Source organism: Arachis hypogaea, chromosome 16 (assembly GCF_003086295.3).
Source record: "Arachis hypogaea cultivar Tifrunner chromosome 16, arahy.Tifrunner.gnm2.J5K5, whole genome shotgun sequence".
NCBI lineage: Eukaryota > Viridiplantae > Streptophyta > Magnoliopsida > Fabales > Fabaceae > Arachis > Arachis hypogaea.
In genome coordinates this window covers 34,279,625-34,285,624 of record NC_092051.1, presented here as the reverse complement: position 1 = coordinate 34,285,624, position 6,000 = coordinate 34,279,625, and positions in this window count along the sequence as shown.

Genomic DNA, 6,000 nt, shown 5'->3' with positions numbered 1-6,000 from the left:
TGTGGAGATGCTGTTACTAGCTCCCCTTTGTTCCTGACTGATGGCACCGAGGACGGTGCCAAGCTTTAAGTGTGGGGAGGTCGGTCAGTACCCGACTTCCAGAGGTAACTGCTCTTTCTTAGCACCAATAAATTATTTATTTTTATTTTGTTTTAGGATAGGATAGATTGCATAGTAATAGGTATTTGCATGCATGTTCTATTTGGTTGAAAAATAATAAGTTTCTTTGTAAGACCCTATTTTTAAAAAATTTCACTAATTTAAATCAAAACTTTTGTGTTAAAACTTGTTTGAAGATTGTAAATTGGAACATAAATTATAGCAAAGAACACACAACCTGTGAGATTTGAGCTTAATTACATGGTTACATTATTTAACCATAATATTTTATTCTTGTATGTTTTCTTCTCTATGATTGTAATCTATATTTTGTTCCATCCTATATGTCCAATGTTTAATGTGTTATATGCATGCATATGATTGAGGCCATTGTTTTATTAGCTCACTTATCCTAAATAGCCTACCCTTTTATGTCGCCTTTGTTAGCCACTTTGAGCATTTTTATCCCCTTGTTTTATATTTTACCACATCACTAGCCTTAAGTAGAAAAACAAATTAAATACCCCAATTGAATCTTTGGTCAGCTTAAGATAGAAATTGTGTGTCAATCAAGAGTGGAAAAACTGTGGAAACATGGGTTAATAAGGGAATATGTTATGTTTTTACTTTGATAAAATATTGGAAATTTGGGTACCTACTCATGTAAGACCAGAAAAATTAAAAATCCATGTGCATTGATAATGTTATGTTTATTTTTATGCTTTCAAAAAAAATTTTTTTCAATAAATAAGTAAATAAATAAGGGGAGAAAATTACCCCAATGCTAAGTTAAGTTAAATAAAAGATCAATGCATATGTGATAAAATTGAAAGAAAGGTTGATGCATGAGTATATAATGCAAAAGTGGAAATTTTGGGTAGTTAGGCATGAATTTAAAAGTATAAAGAGTGTACGTATAGGTAAGAGCTTAGGTTAATCAAGGATTAAATTTAAAGCTCACTTAGCCATATATATATCATCACCTTTACCTTAGCCCCATTACAACCTTGAAAAGACCTCATGATGTTTGCATTGGTACATTAAATACTTGTTGATTGGTTAGGTGAAGAACAAAGTTTAGAAAGCATGACTAGAGAAGAGTAGAGTGATTATCCTATACACTTGAGTGATTGGAGTGCACATATACTATTAGTGAGAGTTCAATGCTTGATTCTATGTTCCCTGCTTTCATGAGCTATCTTCTTACAAGTTTACTTGTTTTTACTGTATGATTTTAATTAGTGATATTTGATTTATATTTATCTTGAAGAACTTATTTACTTTTAACCAAGTAGGCAAAATCATTTTAGCATATAGTTGCATTCATAGGTTGCATTGCATTGCATGAGTCTTACTTTCCCTTATTTAGTCTTTTAATCTCCTTGAGCTAAGCATGAGGACATGCTAATGTTTAAGTGTGGGGAGGTTGATAAACCACTATTTTATGGTTTATCTTGTGTTTAATTGAGTGGTTTCATCAAGTCTTTACCCACTTATTCATATGATTTGCATGATTTTAAAATCTCTTCCTAGTTTTGTTCTATGGTCGAAAACTTGCTTCCTAGAGATCTTTAATTTGTATATTTTAATTCTCCTTTATACCATTCGATGCCGTGATCCCTGTGTTAAGTGTTTCAGACTTTATAGGGCAGGAATGGCTTAGAGAATGGAGAGGAAGCTTGCAAAAATGGAAGGAATACAAGAAACCAAGGAGATAACTAGCGAGCATCGACGCGCACGCATGGCTCACGCGAGCGAGCGGTATGGAGAAATTTGCAGCGACGCGTGCGCGTGCCTGACGCTTACGCGTGGATTGGAGTTTGCACGAAGACGCGTGCGCGTGGATGACGCATACGCATGACATGCCAAAGCGACCAGCGACGCGCATGAGTGACTGACACGTACGCGTGACATGCGCGATCTACAGAAATAACAAAAAACGCTGGGGCAATTTCGGGCCGAGTTTTGACCCAGTTTCCGGCCCAAAAACACATACTAGAATCTAGAGAGAAAAATTACTCTTCCTCTAGGTTTTCTTTACATTCATAGTTTCATAGTTTATTACTTTTGCTTTGGATATTGAAGAGTCATCACCTCCGTTGAAGATACTATTCTAGTTTGTTTCCTTACTCTTTTATTTATTCCATATTCTTAATTCTTGTTTAGAGTTGCAATTGGATTATTTTCATGTATTATTAATGCAAAGAATTACTTTTATTTTTAATTAAATTGCAGTTATTGTCTATCATGTCTTTCTTTTATCCCCTTTTTAATTCTATGCAAGTAATTCTCATGTCAATGGAGTAGATTCTCCACTTGACATGGGGGTTGATTAAAAGGAGACACTTGAGTTGGAATGCTCAAGTGAATAGTTAAATTGGAAGTTGTTGGCTAATTCTGTATTTACTAACGCTAGACCTTCCCAAGGGAGAGGACTAGGATTTGCGAATAAGAGTTAGCTCAATCACTTGACTTTCCTTTATTTAGTAAGGGTTAACTAAGTGAAAATAACAACCTCTTTATACTACACTTGAGAGAATTCCAACAAGGATAGAACTTCCGATTAATCATTCCCCTAGTCAAGACTTTTTATTTTGAATATTATAAATCTCTTTTAATTTTCACTGTTTTAATTTACAATTATTTATTAGCCCATTGCCCAAACTCAAAATTACCCAGAAACTCCTGATTAATAACTTAGCACCCTTTTTGTCAACTCATTGGGAGACGACCTGGGACTCATACTCCCAGTATTTTTATTCTAAACTTTTGTGACAACCTTTCTAAATTGATGAGGCGGATTTTTGCTGGTTAAGAGCTATACTCGCAACGTATTTCCTGAATTAAATTCTTAATTGGTCAAACTTACGCCGCGCATCAATTTTTGGCGTCGTTGCCGGGGAGTTGTAATTGCATGCTAAATTATTAATTAGTGTACATATTTTTATTTTATTTTATTTGCATATTTTATTTTATTTTATTACCATGAGCTATATGTTTCTTTCATTGAATGACGCGTTCGTTGCCTGATCTGAGCTTAACCGCATTTGATCCTGAAATTGAAAGAACTCTTTCACGTATAAGGCAAGCTCGGCATCGGTTAGCCTCTGAGGGTGGTGAAGTGATTGTTATCGATTCACCAGTCTCATCTGAGGGCGAATCTGAACCGTCATCTGAGGAGAAAACAATCTTCTTTACTACTGATTCAGTTGATTCACGTGCAGATAATATGGCAGCACCTAGGAGGATTACTCTCCAGGAAGCTGGAGCCCCAGACTTTACACTGCAGTCGTCTCAAGTGCATCATCCAACTCTGGCTTCAGATTTTGAACTAAAGACTGCACTAATCAACTTGATGCCTATGTTTCATGGCTTACCTGCTCAGGAGCCTATCAAGCACCTCAGAAATTTTCAGACAGCCTGTTCTACTGTTAGGCATCATGGTGCAAATGAAACTTCTATTCTGTTAACCGCCTTCCCGTTTTCTCTTGAGGGAAAGGCAAGGGAGTGGTACTACTCCCAACTTGAAGCAACTATTACCAACTGGGATACGCTCAGGAGAGAATTCCTAGAAAAATACTTTCCAGCTGAAGTTACAGATATATTGAGGAAAGAGATCTCCTGCATTGTTCAAGGTGAATCAGAGACTCTCTATGAGTACTGGAAGCGCTTCAAGAATCTTTTGGACGCATGCCCCGACCACATGATTGACAAGTTGGTATGATCAGCTACTTCACTCAAGGCATGAAGCCTCGGGATAAAACTACACTGGATGGTGCTAGTAATGATTCTCTGAAAAAGTACAAGATCGCAGATGAAACATGGCAACTGATCAGCGACTTAGCTAAGTCCACTCAAGATGAACATCAAGAACAAATTTTGAAAATTTTTAAGGAAATAAGGACACAAAAAAATACCAAACTTAAAAATTTTTATACTTTGGACACTAATAAATCGAAAATGAATAAGATAAACAACAAAAGACACCAAACAAGAAAATTTAAAGATCAAATAAGGAAAATTATCAAGAACAATTTGAAGATCAAGAAAGAACTAAGAACATGTAATTAAAAATATGAAAAAAAATAAAAACATGCAATTCGAAAAATTAAAGGAAAATAAAAACATGCAATTGACACCAAACTTAAACATGAAACTAAACTCAAACAGAAGACTCAATTATTAGTTTATTGGTTTTTATCTATTTATTAAAAATTTTTGAAAAAATCTAGAAAAAAGAAAACAAGAATTTTAAAATTTCAACAAAAACAATAATAAAAGACTCAAAGGAAAATTAAAGATTAATAAAGAAAATAAGATTTTTGAAAAGAAAATAAAAGACTCAAATTTAGTGACTCTAAACCAAAAAAGATAATTTTTTCCTAATCTAAGCAACAAGATGAACCGTCAGTTGTCCAAACTCGAACAATCCCCGAAAACGGCGCCAAAAACTTGGTGCACGAAACTGCAAGACACTTTGTGTGACAATTCCGCACAACTAACCAGTAAGTGCACTGGGTCGTCCAAGTAATACCTTACGTGAGTAAGGGTCGATCCCACGGAGATTGCCGGCTTGAAGCAAGCTATGGTTATCCTGTAAATCTTATTCAGGAGATTCAAATGATATGAATGATTTTGTTTATGAAAAGTAAATAACATGAAATGAATGATACTTGTGATTCAGTAATGAGGAACAGGTTGAGGTTCCGGAGATGCTCTGTCGTCTAAATCTCTGCTTTCCTACTATCTTCTTCTCCAAACACGCATGGCTTCTTCTATGGCCGGCTGTATATTGGTGGATCACCGTTGTCAATGGCTACCATCCTTCCTCTCAGTGAAAATGGTCCAGGCACGGCTTCTGTATGGCTAATCATCTGTCAGATCTCTCGTCTCGGATGAAAAATACCAGGCACAGCTACCGCACGGCTAATCATCTGTCGGTTCTCACTCGTGTCGGAATAAGACCTCTCTGACCTTTTGCACACTGTCACTGCGCCCAAAATTTGTGAGTTTGAAGCTCGTTTGTTCTAGTCTTCACCACGAAGATTCTGATCTCATGGGTTTGAATACTCTGTTGTCAGGAGATGCAAGTCAAACTTGTGGATTAGAAACCCAAGAGATACGCACTCAAGCTGTCGCCCAATGACTACGTTGAGCTCAAATAGAATGGGAGTGATTGTCAAGCACACGTTTATAAATTTGAGAAAGATGATGAGTGTCACGGATCATCATATTCTTTATATTGAAGTACGAGTGAGTATCTTAGAACAGAATCAAGCGTGATCGAATAGAAAACAATAGTAATTGCATTAATCCATGAGACAAAGCGGAGCTCCTCACCCCCACCTATGGGGTTTAGAGACTCATGCCATAGAAGATACAATATGAGATGTAAAATGTCATCCCCCTCAAAATGAATCTCTAAAAGTAGTTTTTATACTAAACTAGTAACTTAGGTTTATAGAAAATGAGTAACTAAGTGCAGATAGTGCAGAAATCCACTTCCGGGGCCCACTTGGTGAGTGTTTGGGCTGAGCTTTGAACCTTTCATGTGCATAGGCCATTCTTGGAGTTAAATGCCAGCTTAGATGCCAGTTTGGGCATTCAACTCCAGTTTTGGTGCCAGTTCCGGCGTTTTACGCCAGAAAAGGGTCTCTAGATGGCGTTTAATGCCAGTTTGGGCCATCAAATCTCGGGAAAAGTATGGACTATTATACATTGCTGGAAAGTCCAAGTTGTTAGCTTTCCAGCCCAATTGAGAACGCGCCAATTGGACTTCTGTAGCTCCAGAAAAACGCGTTTGAGTGCAGGAAGGTCAGAATCCAACAACATCTGCAGTCCTTTCTCAGCCTCTTAATAAGATTTTTGCTTAGGTCCCTCAATTTCAGCTAGAAAATACTT